General features: G+C 38.0%; 1 protein-coding gene across 2 annotated transcripts in view; it reads left to right on the top strand.

Annotated features, from left to right (window-relative positions):
- The window catches only part of kif26ba (kinesin family member 26Ba), a 137,783-nt gene that overhangs the window by 69,008 nt on the left and 50,286 nt on the right, over positions 1 to 18,489 (top strand). The gene's annotated exons all lie outside the window — the stretch shown is intronic.

Here is an 18,489-nt window from a genome sequence, read left to right as displayed (position 1 = left end):
TGTACCTGCATTTAGATGTATCATTTCCTTCAGGTCAGTTATATCTTTATAAAAAAAATCAGTTTGAATGTCCACTGCGATACTTGTCCTTTTAACAGTAGGGTTTTCCCATGCTTGACACTGGCTGTTAGGTCTTGCTCAAACTAGTTTCAGTCCTTTCAATATACACTATATTGCCAAAAGTTTTAGGACGTCTGCCTTTACATGCACATGAACTTTAATGACATCCCATTTTTAATCTGTAGGGTTTATTATGGATATTATTTGCAGTTATAACAGCTTCAACTCTTCTGGGAAGTTTTAGGTGTATGTTTATGGATATTTTTGACCATTCTTCTAGAAGCACATTTGTGAGGTTAGGCACTGATGTTGGATGAGAAGGCTTGGCTCGCAGTCTCCGCTCCAGTTCATCCCAAAGGTGTTCTGTCGGGTTGAGGTCAGGACTCTGTGCAGGCCAGTCAAGTTCCTCCACACCAAACTCGCTCATCCATGTCTTTGTGGAACTTACTTACTTTTTTGCACTGGTGCGCAGTCATGTTGGAACAGGAAGAGGTCATCCCCAAAAAAGTTCCCAGAAAGTTGGGAGCATGAAATGTCCAATGTCTTGGTATGCTGAAGCATTAAGAGTTCCTTTCACTGGAACTAAGCCCAACCCCTGAAAAACAACCTCACACAATAATCCTCCCTCCACCAAACTTTAAACATGGCAAAATGCAGTCAGGCAAGTACCGTTCTGCTAGCAACCGCCAAACCCAGACTTGTCCATCAGATTGCCAGACTGAGAAACGTGATTCCTCACTCCAGAGAACACTCTAAAGTCCAGTGGCGGCGTGTTTTACATCACTGCATCCGACGCTTTGCATTGCGCTTGGTGACGTAAGGCTCGGATGCAGCTACTCGGCCATGGAAACACATTCCATGAAGCTCTCTCTCTCTCTCTCTCTCTCTCTCTCTCTCTCTCTCTCTCTCTCTCTCTCTCTCTCTCTCTCTCTCTCTCTCTCTCTCTCTCTCTACGCACTGTTCTTGAGCTAATCGGAAGGCCACACAAAGTTTAAAGGTCTGTAGCTATTGACTCTGAAGAAAGTTGGCGACTTCTGCGCACTGTGCGCCGTAGCATGTGTGCGCCGTAGCACTGTGCGCCCCGCTTTGTGATTTTACGTGGGCTACCGCTTCGTGGCTGAGCTGCTGTTATTCCAAATTGCTTCCACTTTGTTATAATACCACTAACAGTTGACCGTGGAATATTTAGTAGTGAAGAAATTATACGAATGGACTGAATTGCACACGTGACAACCTATCATGGTACCATGAGTGAATTCACTAAGCTCCTGAGAGTTCCTATTTGTAGAAGCAGTCTCCATGCCTATTGCTTAATTTTATAAACCTCTGGCCATGGTAGTATTTGGAACACCTGAATTCAATGATTTTTAGGGGTGTCCCAATACTTCTGGCAATATAGTGTAAAAGTCTTTGTTACTGACCGACTAAAAAGGTTCATAAAAAGGTTGGAAATTGTTATAATTTTTAAAGGTGATAGAGCATTAACCTTTACGCGCCCATGACTGGACATTTCACTTCCTAACTGCAGAGGTTTACAACAACCATTGTAATAAAATGTTGCCAGATATACTTGAAGTGCCACTCACTGGACATTTCACTTTGAAAGTGTCATAAAATGTACAAGAAGCAACATAATATCATTTTGCTAAAATGTCGGCACTGGCACATTTTTTTCAGTGACCCTGGGTTGGTATAAACTACTACTGATTTGATGTGCAGTGTTTGACACTGTATAGTAAAGAAGTATGCATATATTTAAACCATAGACTGTAAAAAAATATGGACGTAGTGTCCGTGACGTCACCCGTAGGATTCCGATAAGCCGTTCTAAAGCTTAAAGTAGGGGCGAGCTGGGCCTTGCCATCTTGTGAGCGAGTCGCCTTGTGAGCGAGTCACTCCCGGATAACAGAAAATGGGCAAAAAGGCGGGATGTGCGCGGAGCTGAGGTGACGCAATGACTATAGACGGCGGATAAATGGCCATCCACCTGTAACCACGCCCTTAATTATGCAGAACTTTAAGGCTTTATATAACGTAAACGAATGAGTTATTAAAAAAAATCACCCCCCTCACAGTTGTCATGAAGATCAAAATTAGCCTTATAAGCCAAAACCACAATTTGTACCAGGCTGTAAACATGTTTTTTTCTGCTGTAAAGTTGAGAATTTTAACATGGAGCTCAATGAGATTCTGCTCCCTTCTGGAGCCTGTCCCTAGTGGTCAGTTAAGGAATTACAGTTTACATTCCTTCCGTATTGGCTTCAAGAGAGATCGCGGGAGGTTGCCGCTTGATTTAAACATATGTTTTGGCAGTGGTATCACATGAGTCGCAAATTAAATGAATTTGTTCAAATGAAAATGTTCCGTGTACCATGAATGCTAAATAAAGTTGCTCAGCTAAAACGGTGATTGCTTGCTTTGACGCTTAGTCATGAGATGTTTTATCTGCTTTAATTATTCTTCCTCCTATAAGACAGCAACCCTAAGAAATGACAGCTTCCCTTGAGCAAGCTGCACTTCTTTAGCATTTCACTCTCAAGTCAGAATATCTGACGAGCATGCCGACCATCTGCAGTCAGCATAAACACTCTGTCCGTCATTTCTCAGTCATAGAAGAGGTGTAGTGGGACTCGGGGTCTGACACCGAGAGTGTTTCCATGTCCTCTCGTGCTTGATCCTTCACTCGCACTCATCATCACAGCTGTCTGTTGTCAACAGGACATTTCTCAAATATGCAAACATACTTGCAGAAATCCACAGGCACTGGCTGGTGTTGTCACGTTAATGGTGTCATATGAGATGCTCTGATCGCCGGTTGACTTTTTCCCATAGCTGTCTCCCTGTAAAGAATAGTTGGATCTAGTGTGGAAGTCCATTTGCCACTGTTATGATTGTGTGTATTGTCTTTTGAAACAGGCGTTATGTCATACTATGGGAAAGACATCCTCTTTCCCGATTCGTGCTCTGGTCTCTGTCGCCCGGTGGGGCCGTGGGAGGGGGCGAGGACATAGATCATGGGGTTTTATCGGAGCTGCAGTCGAGGAGGAGAGCGCTGCAAGATAGTGGAAGACGAATGGCTTATGTGAAACCTCAAAACCTCTCGTTTTCGTGAGAGCCTCTAATAAATCAGGACCCCTACAGCAGCTGGAGTTCATGTATTTTTTGAATCAGAAGGCTACAGTGGTGGTGCACCGTGATTTTATCTTCTCTTCCCCCATTTTCCTCTGTGTGCCCACTGCTTAGATGCCAGAAAACCATATAAAGCCATATAAAATCAAAAGAAGGAATCCCAGCTTTCAATTAACACACGACACGCTGCTGTGAATAAGTAAGACATGCTGCTGCTGTACAATATAGAACACATGAATTACCTGTAGCTGATCTATTTAGGTGGAGGTTATTGTAAATGCTAACAAAGTACTTGAAGGTTGAGCTCACTGGCTACTGATACAGCAGGAACCAATTCTAGAGTTACATGACAGAAGTTTGTATTTTCTTTCTGGTTCTCAGGTAAGATTGAGTGAATGATGACAGAATAAAAGCATGTTGTAGAATTATAGACTAGATAAGCATTCATTTTTCCTAATTTCTTTTAATATTGAGATTTTTAACAAACAGTTTTAAATATATGATCTTTACTCATTCCAGTTTGATTAGTCTGCGAAACACAAATTAATATTTTGTTATAAAACCTGAAAGGTTTCTGGCCCTCCATTAAAAGTCCAGGTAACCAAAATTGAGAATATTTAAAAAGGTCATAAAAGCGTTGTAAATTGTATCCATATGAATCAGTCGGTTTAATCCAAGTCTTGTGAAGAGACACAATTGCTTTGAAAAGATAAAAAATGAAAAGATTAAATGTATGCTTTTGTTCACATATAAAGTAAACACAAATACAGAGCACATCAGATTTGGTGAACACGCGTCACATGCTAGAACCTCATTGGTTTTTGTGCATCACACACACGCACGCACGCACGCACGCAAGCACGCACGCACGCACACACACACACACACACACACACACACACGTTTTAGTACTTATCATATGTGAAGCACTCTATTGGATATGTGTTAAACGTTGTTTAGATAGTTTCCATTTATTTGCCTTAACATTGGCTGATGAATTAATCATCATGTACTTTGTATATGCTAAACTTGTATGCAAATATTTTACTAATTTAAATTAAATTTAACTTTATTCTTAAGGGGGATCTTCCCCCACCTTTCTTTAAACCTTTATGGATTATGGAAGTAAAAGGTTTTTGGAATACTTTTACTTGTAGATGGAGCACAAATCTCAGATCTGTGAGAAAATCTGTCCAGTCTGTTGAGAGGCCATTTAAATCTGTTATCTGTCAATGATGGTTGCTGATTAGCCAGTTGTTCAAATGTCAAATGTCATTACATTTATAGTTAATATTTGAGTATTTTCTGTTGAAAAAAGGTTTCAGTCTCTCCTCGTTTATTCACCGTTTTGTTTTACAACTCTCAAAGCCGTCTATCAAACCGTGGCAATGGGCAGAAAACATTTACAGTAGAAACCATTTGGCAGCGCCTCTGTTTCTGAAATGTGGTACTTCGTTTTACATGAAGGATAAACAGTTATGATGGATGACGTTTAGCCTCATCTGTAGAATGAATTGTTATTCTGTTTGTGTGCTCTTAATCCCTATGAGAGAGCTTACTGTTGATGTATTGCTCAGACACTGTAAATATTTCTCTAATGTTCAGATCACAGAAAGGGTAAGAGGTTTCCAACGTGATTTACTGGACTCATATCAACCACGCTGGACAATACCAGACCGAGTGGATGTAGTATTGGATGTACTAGATCAGTGGTTCTCTACTGGTCTGTTGCAGTCAGCAGGACAAAACAATATTGAATGCAAATAATTTGCAACTAAACTTCTAATCATGCATACGTAGGAAAAAAGCAAAAATAACTTTTCCCATGTCATCTGTTGTTGATGTCAAATCTTACTATATTTGGACAATTAAAAAAAAGGATTTTGCTGAAAATTCATCTGTACAATGTGAACAGGTTGCATGACTTGCTGAGAAAAAATGCAAGCAAGTATTTAAATAAATAAATACATTTAAATATTATTGAGTAAAATAAAATAAATAAATAAAATAAAATTATTATTACAAACATATTTTAGTAAATACAAATAAAATTAAACAATTTATAATAATATAATAAAATACATTTATTATATTATTATAAATTGTTTTATTTTATTTGTATTTACTAAAATATGTTTGTAATAATCATTGATTATTTGAGTTTATTATTATATGATCATTTAATTATTAATGATCATATATAAGGAATATAATGTTTCACTTATGATAAATTATATAGTTTTCAATAAAATATTCATTATAATTTTAGTAATATTTCTGTTTACTACATGTGTACGGTTTTTTTCATGTCCGAGTAAAATCCTGAAGCAAAACCAGTTGAAAACCACTATACTAGATCCCAGATTATATAATTTATAACAAATTAAATGCAACTCCCACGCTTCGTGTTGCTATTGATTCTGCATTTTTCAACATGTGTCTGCTGTTCGTTTTCCTCTTTCATAGCAGCGAAAAGATCAGGAGAGAGTGTGCCGTGTGATTTATAGCCGCCGTGCCCTCATGTAGCATACGATGTCAGCCATCCTTCGGCAGTAAAAAAAGAAGGCTGTAAATTTCAGAAAAAGGTGCGGGTTTACATGAAGGACAGCCCTCTTTTGTGTATGTGTCTTGGCCTGTTGTTTGACAGTTAAGGACTATCCTGCCAAAGTGTGTGTAGTGTACACCTGGCACACATTTTTCTCTTTGTTTGAAACAGGACCATGTCACACCCCTTGCGCTTTTCCCCTGTCCTTACTCCGTGCTTGCACCTGAAAATTTACAGCCGTCGTAACATGCCTTCTTGAGAGAGTGCTGTGCTTTATGGGACAGGTGTCATGACCTGACCATCCGGATGCGTTCAGTTAAAGATGTGCGAGGGCTGTCAAACTCAGCCTCACATCTGTAATTTACATGCCTTCTTTCCAGAAACCAAGAAACATATTTCTGTTCTTCTTTTGATATATGCGGCATGTTCTAAAAGCCATTCGAAAGTTTTACTGTCTGTTTAAAAATGCCAGACAATGAACATTCATAATATACTTGTAATGAGGACTGATTGGGAGCCATACGCAGTTTATTTAGAAAGTACAAACAGCAGTATCAAAGGCAGAGCAGTAAACATGGTCACAGCAGGCATTAGATCAGGGCAGGCAGCAAACTGCAGAAATCGAGAACCAGGTAAACAAACAGCAGAGTGTTGTAATCAAACCGTAATCCAGACAAGGTCATACACAGGCAAGGTAACAGGGGAAATAACGCTCAGAAATGTAGCTGGGGCGAACAAGACTTCGCAACGAGAGAGAGAGAAAACACAGGGCTTTATAGTCTGGCTAATGCGCAACAGGTGTGGATGCAATCAGTCGAGGGCTGTGTCCGAAATCGCCTCCGGTGCCTTTAAATAGGGCACTATTTGAGGAGACATTTGTAGTGGTGTGCGAAACCGTAGTGGACATTACAGAGTGCAGTCATTCAATCCCACAACGCACCGCAATAACGGGTGTACAACCGATGTACGCTCAACGGCTAGAGAATACCCATAATGCACAGTGTCACGTGCCGAATTAATTCCCGCGTCTGACCAGAAGATGGACCCACGGCTGAATTATCCATCCATCCATTTTATAAACTGCTGGTCCAAATGTGGCTACAGTTTAATATATGCAGGTATACATTTCTTTTTAATTGATTATTACATTTTTTAATAAAGGTTTATGCTAGTTTTTATGACAGTGTTCAAGATAAATATTTTCATTACTGGAGCTGCTAGTTTGTTAAGTTTCAAATAAGTATTAAACAGCACAAACCATAAAGTGTAAAAAAATATGGGCGTAGTGTCCGTGACGTCACCCGTAGAATTCTGAAGAGCAGTTTTGAAGCGTAAAGTAGGGTCGAGCTGGGCGTCACCATCTTGGCAGCGCGTCACGGCCGGATAACAGAAAATGGGCAAACAGGCGGGACGTGGCTGGAGCTGAGGTGATGCAATGACTAACAGAGAGTGGATAAATGGCTACCCACCTGTCACTCAAAGTGGCCACGCCCTTAATTATGCAGAACTTTAAGGCTTTATATAATGTAAACGAATGAGTTACAAAAAAATTCACCCAGCAAAATTAGCCATATAGACAAAAATCACAATTTGTACCAATCTGTAAACATGTTTTTTTCTGCTGTAAAGTTGGGTATTTTAACATTAACTGAATGAGATTCTGCCCCCTTCTGGAGCCAGATGGAATTGCAGTTAAAGTTACTTCCGTATTGGGTTCAACAGAAACTGGGGGAGGTTGCCGCTTGGGACAAACACAAGCGCAAACTATGCAATAGCGGCAGCCCTTCCAGAGCACGCAGTGTCCAAATTCACTCACATGTTTTTTCATTCACTCCTTCAAGTGAACTATATTAGAGGAGTAATGTAGGGAATAGTAATTTAGTAAATGAGGGTATAGGGGGGAATTTCAAACACAACACAGGTATGTAGGCTCTTGGCAAATGTAGTCCAATGTTAAAACTCAGGCGAGATCTCTGATGGCCAATTGAATGAATCAACATTTGTGACAATACATCGATCAGGCATAACAACATGACAGGTGAAGTGAAACTGATTATCTCTTCATCACGGCACCTGTTAGTGGGTGGGATACATTAGGCAGCAAGTGAACATTTTGTCCTCAAAGTTGATGTGTTAGAAGCAGGATAAATAGGCAAGTGTAAGAATCTGAGCGAGTTTGACAAGGGCCAGATTGTAATGGCGACGATTGTAGAGTTAGAGCATCTCCAAAACTGCAGCTCTTGTGGGGTGTTCTAGTCTGCAGTGGTCAGTATCTATCAAAAGTGGTCTAAGGAAGGAACAGTGGTGAACCGGCGACAGGGTCATGGATGGCCAAGGCTCATTGATCCAAGTGGGGAGCGAAGGCTGGCCAGTGTGGTCTGATCAAACATACAAGCTACAGTAGCTCAAATTACTCAAGAAGTTAATGCTGGTTCTGATAGAAAGGTGTCAAATTATACGGTTGAATGAATCATCAATGTTTACTACCGGTATATAGTATTTTTTGTTAATTATTATTTTATTTTATTTTATTTTATATAACCATGCAGCTATTTTATGGTGGAGCCTCTCAGATGGCTCTGATCAGGTCCATAAAATACATTTTTCATAAATGGATTTACTAACCCTGTGTTAGCTCCATCAGCTCCAGTCTACGAGTTGCTGTCTGCTGTTGGCACACGATGAATAGCTGGTCTGCCTGCATGAGAGACTCTATCATCAGCCTTGCTCACAGGAGTCAGGGGGCCAACCGTCACCCCTGTGCAACCATGCCTGACTTTTCAACAGGCCCTCCTCTCCTTTCCTCTGCTTCACTCACCCATGTCACGTTCCTGTCGCGCTCGTTTGTTCTGGTGGGACCCCTGATCCCTGGTCTCGGCCGCTGCACTTTAAGTAAGGACATACTGACCTAAAATAGTGCTGCGGGTTGCCCGTTTGGAAGTGTTCTTTTAATGTTTCTGTAGTGGAAAAAGCCTTTCAGTGTTATGGTTTCTTATCTAGAGCTCTGGCTGTGTCTGTTCTGTGTAACAGACTCCTTGCTTTCCTATATGTATCTTTATCTGTCACTGTATTAGTAATCATTCTTCTTATTGTTTAAAGTGGGATTCCATGGGGATGTGAAGTCTATACTCCTAGATTTGCTTGCGGTGTACTGATTTTTCACTCTCCTTAAGGAGGGTCCTGTGCTGTAAGGTGATCTTGGGAGCATTCTAAAGCCCCTACTCGTATCATTCAGATCTATTTTTAGATCTGCCTTGGCCCAGTCAGTTGTGCTGTCCCAGGTGTGTTGGCACAGGAATGGGTCTGTGCCATGAGAAAGGCAAAATGACATCTCAGCAATGGCTCAATTCCAGTACAGGTCGTTCTCCTCTTTCTCTATCCATCTGCTTTCCCTCCACCCTCACATCCCTTCTGTACCCTCATCTAAACACCCTCCCTAGAGTCCACCGCTGCTGTTTCTGCTGCTGCAGTTTGATTATTTGTGACCTGGTTGGTCAGTTAAAAAAATGACAGTCCATCTCCCCGTATATATTTGGGATTGATCTCATATTTTAAAGGTCCCGCTTTTCATGTGTTTTTGAAGCTTTGATTGTGTTTACAGTGTGCAACATGAGTTCATGTTTCGCGTGTAAAAAAACACAGTATTTTTAACACAATTTACTTATCTGTATACTGCTGTTTTCGCTGTCCTAAAAACGGCCTGATGATTTCCTTGTTCTAGTCCCTCGTTCAGAAATACATAGCGAGTTCTGATTGGGCCAGCGCTTCCCGTGTTGTGATTGGACAGCAGCTTCGTGCACGTTGCCCGGAAAGGTCCCGCCTCTTACATTAACGGGGAGATGCAAGCGCTGAATGCACGCTCTTCTCCACGTGGGAGAGCAACATGACCACGCCGCCTATTTTGCGTGTTCTTGTGGGCGGAGGGTTAGTCAACAAACTGTTCTAGTGACGTCATTACAGCAGGAAGTGCAGGGATGTAGTCCAAACCAGCCGTTCGCTGTAGTCTCTGAAAGGGAACTTCTGTTAAATAAAATATCTCGCTTGGCATTGAACTTTGAGCTTAATAATTTTACAGGTATTATTTATGCTCTAACAGCAACATTACACATTAACTAAAGTTTGAAAGCTGGAATCGCAAAGAATGGGACCTTTAAAGATTATTAAGGGAAGAAAACTATAATAATTAGTGGAATATCATAAATATCACATTGTTTGTAAAAAAATTAACATTTTCATGTTTATTAAATTGATTACAAAGACATGTATTTATTTATTAAATAGAATAAATGCCTAAATCTCCCTGCCTCATGTTGATATTTGCATATATAAGTATTCAAGTATTTTTTATTTACATTTTAATTATATTAATTAAATAGATTACAAATAATTTATTTATTTGATAAATTAATTAATTACCTGCATTTCCCTGCCTGTTTAAAATGCATGCTTAAGTATGTTCATGTTGATATTTGCATATATAAAAATAGAAATTGTATATATGTTTTAAATTAGATTTTAATTTAATTTATTTATTTATTAAATAAAACATTTCTGCCTGCCAAAAATATTTGCATATACTGTGTGTAATTATTTAAATGCATACATTTCCCTGCCTTAATAAAATGCCTGCTTAAATTTCCCTTTAGAACAGCGTTAGATTTATACTTTTTTCATTGTGGAAAACAGAACCCTTTCTTTACTGCTCACTTTTAATACTCTCATTCTCATTTTTCCCCCCGCTGAAGATGAGGCTTAATCAGAAACAGATTTGTTGCTCTGTATTCTGTTCCTTTGACTGTGCTACAGATGGTTTGTGTGTGAACAAATGAAGGTGGGGTGCGGGGTACGTACCCCAGAGATGATATAATGCGAGCAGCCACTGCATAACCGCGGCCACTGTCAGTATGTGCCGCGTGTGTCGTTTTGTTCATTAACTCTCCCGTGCCTCCATCTCTGGGGAGCTAAAGTGCCGCCCCCCTCTGCACCTCTCAGCGCCCCACCTTCTTACCAGTTTATTTCACCGTGGCCTTTAAAATAAGCAAGGGTCGCCTCAGAAACACTGACCCCTAAACGCAGGACCAACCCCCTCCTCTGCAACCCTTCCCTCCCAACACACACACACACACACACGCCTGAATGATCGATTGAGCTGCCGAACAGCCAGGGCAGCGGGGTGTGAGGAGAGTGAGAGGTTTCATTAGTGTCCCTCTAAAGAGCCCAGCCAAATTTATTCCATAAATATTCGCCTTGGGGGATTCGCCTGTCTCTGAAGGTATTTCAGTACAGCAGTGCTTGGCGTGTGTGTGTGTATATATATATATAGATATGTATATTAATGTCTGACTGACACTTTCGCTCTAAATTAGCCCATCCTCATTATTTCCACCCAGAGCAGCATTTCAGATGTATTTTATTCAATATTTGAGACTTTTTTAGGGGATGTGATTAGAATTACGATTGTTTCTTCATTGACTATAGAGTGTTCTTTGACTTAGGTTAAGCGACCACCTTACCAACCACCCCAAGAACACACCAAGAACACTCTAGAAAATCTAACGAACCTGATTATGAATGTTACAGGCAAGTGAATACAAGCATAACAGAGTTTATGAGACAATAACAATGATTTTTTTTTTTTTTAATTTTAATTATAATTATGATTTATAAAGACGACAGTCCTGAACTGCAAGCAATGAACTTTACCCCTTTTTCTTTGAAAGGTCTCTTTCTGTTCATGTGTCTTTCTTTCTCTTTCCCATTCATCTTGTTTGACAGAAATGAGGGGCCACTTATAATTCAGGCCAATTAACTCCTGATCCTATCCATTTAGCTGTGAGAGCATATGAGCGATTACTTAAAGGGTGTCACAAAGCAGTGACAAGTGGACACCAGGCCTTACAATGTCCCCTACATGTATTATAAATGCAGGCTGAAGCCAGAGATTATTACGAATTCTTACATAACATATGCATTGTGCGTCCAATGATGAGTTTTTCATTTGGAAGATTTTGAATCTTTCTCAATACATTTGGCCCTAAAATGGAATATTTGTTTACATTCTCTTAAATGTACTACTAAATTAAACGATTAGGCCTTATATTTACAGCTATATTAGTATTGATTCCGCTATAGAGGACTATTAGAGCATGGTCCCATGATTAATTGATACAATTTGAGTCGCCAAGCCAGCCGTACGCACGTCAGGACCTTTAGGGCCCTGTGATTGTGGTGAGCTAGTATCTAACAAGCTACGGTCAAATGACATGCTTAAACATAGAGGTTAATAATATAAAAGGCCCGAGTCATCCATTGATGAGAGCTGCAATAATTCTGATGATAATCATGGTAATTACTATCAGCATTATCACTCAGAGGCATGAAATTGACCTCTAGAGATCAGTGGAGGCCTGGATTGGAGATAAGAGCCTGCAGGTCCGTTTGCTGATCTAATTAATGTAAATAGAGGGCAAGTATGCCTACAATTCCCACAATTCCATTACACTGCCAGTGGCTACTATACTTGTAATAAAGGGAAACAACAGAAGAAAAAAAAAAGAGACAAAATATTCAATAAAACTGTCCTTTTATAATAGACCTTCATCACACGTCCTATATACGTTAATTGAAGCAGTGTATCACTACTTCCGGTAATATCGGAATGCAATCAAAAAGAATGGCTGAATCCTCTCGCCGGTGTCACTGGAGCGATCCGGCTGCTCTTATTCTAAACGACACCCTTACCTCAGATTTCACTATTTCCTGACACGAAAATAATTGAGGAAAACATTGGTGATTCGGGGGCATGAAGGTCCTTCTTTTAAAATAATACGCAAGAATGTGTTCGTGTGTAGAGGCTATGCATTTTGAAACGTCTCGGGTACGAATGGTAACCCTCGTTCCCTGAAGGAATGGAGACATGCGTCGAGAGTGACTGACTGAAAGGGAACGGAGGATATCATATATTCATGCTGAAATGTTCCTATCAATATATTTCCCTTCCAAATGTGCATTCTGAATAAGAGATATTTTTATTTACCAACTAACCGGCGGCAGTCTGTCCTCATCTTCTCATTACCTTCTCTAGTTTTTCTCTTATCGATCACATTTCATACCTGTTGAATTTACATTTTCAAATGAACTTGACTTATAAACACCCTTACGAAAATGAACCATGGTTTATTACAGTAAAATGCAGTAACAATAGTGTTTTTTTATTTTTGTTTTTTACGGATTGATTACCATTTGTATTACATTTTTACTTGACAAAAACCAATGGTTGATTTGTGGTTGCCATGGTGGTACATTTTTGTAAAAGCAATAAATTGATTAATGAATGTGTGACAACTGGTTTGAATAATATTTAAGAATTTTGGCGTACTTGTGAATTATATAGGCTACAGTGAAATGACTATCAATTACAAATGACAAAATAATGACTAAATCTTATTCATCAGGTCTTACACACGATGCAGCGCTGCGATGACTATTTAGACGATCGCTAACACTGTGTTGTGAAATAATCACACATTTATACGAGCTATGGCTTTCTCAGATCAGCCTATGTTGGATTAAAACTACAATCAGAATATCTCTTCTCCTGTCTCTGTGTCATGATCCCAGCCTGTGTTTCCCTGTCTTGTGAGGACATCTGTTATTTCCTGTCTTGTGCCATGTTTTGTAGTTCTTTGTTGTTTTTCATTGTGATTAGTTTCCCTGAGGTGTTACCTATTAGTCACTCCCCCTTGTTATGTTGTTAACCTTGTTTCAGTTTGTGTATATACCCCAGTGCTTCAGTTGGTGTCTGTTGGTTGTTGCTCCTGTATGTGTGCCTGTTGTTGTGCTCCTGCCTGTTTTGTATATTGGATTGTCTCTGTTTATGTATTTAATAAATGTTCAAGCTGCATTTGGATTCTCATCTCATCTCATCCCTGCTCATACTTTACAGAGCAACGACCCCCAAAAACTAAAGTATAGAGGTTTAAATACACAGGGTCAAACCAGCTTTACAAGTTAACAAGACACACCTGTGGAGAATAATCAACATGAAAGACTACAAAGATACAAAAAAATGGCACAGACAGGAAATAACAAATGTCCACAAACACACGACAGGGTGTGGATAATTACAATCTGAAAATGTCTGAATTTTGAAATCATCCAGCACATGATCATAAGAGGCCTTCAGTCAACTAGGTGATTACAGCACATTGAAAATATACATAACTGGAAGAATCCATACACTGCTTCGACAAGCACTTCCAGTAATTAATTCCGCTGGTCTATCGTTTGAATGAAGTATATTTTATGTTACATTTTAAATACAATTTTATTATATTTAATTTTATTTTGTAATAATAATAATAACAACACAGATAATACCAAAGGGTCTGTATCTCCTTTATAGTACCAAAGATTTTCCGCTTCACAGGCTCCAGGGTGCCCTCCAAAATTAATAATGTCAGCCAAGGCAGGAAACATTGGACAGGGAGGCGAGGGGTTGCTGTAATTGGACAACACGCAAGTTCTCATTATTATTATTATTATTATTATTATTATTATTATTATTATTATTATTATTATTATTATTATTATTATTATTATTATTATTATTATTACAAATATCGTTAGAATAATTATAATAAATTATATTTATATACATCACAACATGGGCTCAGGAATACTTCCAGAAAACATTGACGGTGAACACAATCCACCAGGCCATTCAATGTTGCCGGCTAAAATTCTACACTGTAAAAAAAAACTTGTTGGTTTAACTTGTAACCTGGTTGCCTTAATTTTTTTAGTTTATTGAAATTAAAAATTTGAGTTGATACAATGAATGGAATTGGTTTAATAAATAGAAACTCTAAATATTATTGTGCCATAACCACATGAACAATGTGATAAATCATGAAAATAGCATTTGGCTACGTAATCACAAATAAAACACACAATTACCCAATATGCTTACAAAATCTTTTAATAATATTTGAATAAAGGTTGTCGATTCTCAAAAATGTTCGTTGCAGTAACTAATTTTTTTTTATTTCAATGAACTCAAAATTTTAAGGCAACCAGGTAACTTATTTTTTAAATATTTTTTTACAGTGTACAGGTAAAAAAAAAAGAAAGCCACATCTAAACATGATCCAGAAGGGCCGGCATTTTCTCTGGGCTAAGTCTCATTTAAAATGGACTGTGGCAAAGTGGAAAACTGTTCTGTGGTCAGACGAATCAAAATTTGAGGACACCATGTCATCCGGACTAAAGACGATAAGGACAACCCAAGTTGTTAGCGCTCAGTTCAGAAGTCTGCATCTCTGATGGTATGGATGGATCTTGCACGTCTGGAAAGGCACCATCAATGCTGAAATGTATATCCAAGTTCTAGAACAACATATGCTCCCATCCAGACGTCGTCTCTTTCAGGGAAGACCTTGCATTTAACATGACAATGCCAGACCAATGCTGCATCAGTTACTACATCATGGCTGCGTAAAAGAAGGATCTGGATACTGAAATGGCCAGCCTGCAGTCCAGATCTTTCACTCATAGAAAACATTTGGCACATCATAAAGAGGAAGATGCGACAAAGAAGACCTAAGACCGTTGAGCAACTACAAGCTAGAAAGATTTGACAAGAATGGGACAACATACCTATTCCTAAACTTGAGCAATTTGTCTCTTCAGCCCCCAGACATTGGCAGACGGTTATAAAAAGAAGAGTGGATGCCACACAGTGGTATCCTATTAATGATAAAAAAATAAAAAAACATTATTTGCCCCAATATGGCATCATAGGACAGCCGTTGTGATAGCTTTGTGCATATGATGTCTTAACATGCTGCCCATGTAGTCAGCTCACTAGCTTTTGCCGTAAAGCTTATGACTATTGAACATTGAGTGCTTGCATGTTGTCCAATTACAGCAACCCCTCGCCTCCCTGTCCCATGTTCCCTGCCTTTGCTGACATTATTAATTTTGGAGGGCACCCTGGAGCCTGTGAAGTGAAGAATATTTAGTACTATAATGGAGATACAGACCCTTTGGTCTTGATTGAGTCTGATGGTCTGCTACGCTCCAGATCTACACTGTAAAAAAATTTGGTCGTTTTTTGTTGGTTTAACTTAAAAAAGTAAGTAACCTGGTTGCCTTAAAATTTTGAGTTTATTGAAATTAAAAATTTGAGTTGATACAATGAAGGAAATTTGTTTAATAAATAGAAACTCAAAATATTTTTGTATATGAACCACATAAAAAATATGATAAATCATGAGAATAGCACAATTTGGCATGTTTCACTGCGTCATCAGAAATAAAACACACTCAATTACCCAATATGCTTACAAAATCTTTTAATAATATTTTAATAAAGGTTGTCGAATCTCAAAAAATGTTCATTGTATTAACTCAAAATTCTAATTTCAATGAACTCAAAATTTTAAGGCAACCAGGTAACTTTTTTTCTAAATAATTTTTTACAGTGTAGAATATTATCTAGAATATTCTCAACACAAATATTATGTGGCCTGATAAAGTTGTTTTATGTTTTATATTTAATTAATGTGTTGAGTCAACATAAAGTAAAAATTGACAAATTTACATTTGAAACGTACACATCTTATTGTGGATGTTCCTCAATGCATTTTTTTCTAGCAGTTGCTGTGTTTGCTATTATAACCAATAGCCAAATGGCTGTTTAGGCATCATTTGAGGCTACTTTTAGTTAAAGCAGCCTAAATGCAGTTGAACTGTCAATATTTAACAGTAATTATCCCTCTGAAATATGTTGCTTTAGATGTAAAATGGACTTTAAGGGCATAATATGATCATTACAGAATGCAGACATAATTTCTGTATGGTCCTGGTCAGAAATGTAAGGATTGGGTATAAGCATCATGTTGTTTCATTCCTACATTTGTCCTTTCACGTCTGAGTCACACAATGTGACCATCAGTCAGACCCTTTTTCAGCTGTTAACTAGCATCACCATAGTAACAGCACGTTCAGTTCTGGTGTGTTCTTCACTCTGCAGTAAGCAGTAACAGATCTGGCCTTCAGGAGGCTTAGCTCACCTCAGCACCACTTGGTTATGCATTTTATGCCTTGTGTTTTTGCAGTCCAAAAACCATTCAGATTTCCTAATAGCCTTTTTAGCTCAACAGGAGCATCCTGTTTTAGTTTCATGTAACATATTTCAAAGTAAAAGAATCAGAGTAAGAATTTGTTATTATTACCTGTACGTAGGCAGCAGGTCTGTGCACCTCCTCTGATTGGCCACTGTCGCCTTTGGCTTGGCTTGCTCAGTTGGGGACAATAAAATTATGATCCAAGTTATTCAACTAAATATACAAGTTAAATGTATTAATTAGGTCATATTTGATTCTATAAACTTTCCAAATCAAACTAGCCAAATCAAATTTTGTTGCAACATTGTCCTGTTTAACACTGTGAAGCTGCTTTGAAACAATCGCCATTGTAAAAGCGCTATATAAATCAAGTTGATTGATTGATTTATTGATTTATTGATTGATTGATTGATTGATTGATTGATTGATTGATTGATTGATTGATTGATTGATTGATTGATTGATTGATTGATTGGGCTCACAAGATTAACTTTTATTTTGATAAAGTTAATCATTTTAATATTTAATATTATACTTTATTTTATAAGACTTTGAATAATTTTTATTTACATATAGCTGCATCTTAGACAGCGTGCAGATACTATACAGAGTTCTCTTTCACGTCTTCTTTTCGATTAAACGGACATATTCACAGAAAAAAAAAATCTGTCAAAATTTCATGCATGTGTGTATGAGGAGAGCATGGCAGATTCTGTCACCAGTTGTGGGCCTGTTATATTGTGACGTCACAATGAATGACTATGATTTATGAGTAGGGGGACCAGACATCATGTTTTTCCCACACTGTAAAAAATTATTTAGAAAAAAAGTTACCTGGTTGCGTTAAAAATTTGAGTTCATTGAAATAACATTTTTGAGTTAATACAATGAAATTTTTTTGAGATTTGACAACCTTTATTAAAATATTATTAAAAGATTTTGTAAGCATATTGGGTAATTGTGTGTGTGTGTTATTTCTGATGATGCAGTGAAACATGCCAAATAGTGCTATTTTCATGATTGATCAATTTTTTATGTGGTTCAGATACAATAATATTTTGAGTTTCTATTTATTAAACTAATTTCCTTCATTGTATCAACTCAAAGTTTTAATTTCAATAAACTCACAATTTTAAGGCAACCAGGTTACTTAATTTTTTAAGTTGAACCAACAAAAACCAACCACATTTTTTTACAGTGCAGGACTGTCCTGTATTTCAGCTATATTTTTAGTGCCCTGACTTATTATGAAAAAAAAAAAAAATTCTGGAATTGTCTTTGCTAGGTGATCATATAAAAGTGGAGAACAAAATACAATCCAATCACAATTCGTTATCGATTAACTTTGCAGTTAGTGAAGGCGGGATAAAGCATATTATTTTATATTTGATTACAATTTACAGTATACCTGAAAACTACTGTTAGACCTTCCTGATTTTATTTCCTACCTTTATTTCCTTTGTATCTCTGCTCTATTATATGTATTCGTGCTATTGCTTGTAGTTTGATTATTTGTTCTTATTTTCTTTTTTTTCTTTTTTTTCTTTTTTTTCTTTGACAGCCCTAGTAACAACGTGATACAAACCATGAGTGATGTGAACCGTTACACCCTTAATATATGGCCAT

This window comes from Pseudorasbora parva, chromosome 10, assembly GCF_024679245.1.
Source record: "Pseudorasbora parva isolate DD20220531a chromosome 10, ASM2467924v1, whole genome shotgun sequence".
Taxonomy (NCBI): domain Eukaryota; kingdom Metazoa; phylum Chordata; class Actinopteri; order Cypriniformes; family Gobionidae; genus Pseudorasbora; species Pseudorasbora parva.
Note: the sequence above shows the minus strand (reverse complement) of the source record. Positions and strands in the feature narration are given on the sequence as shown.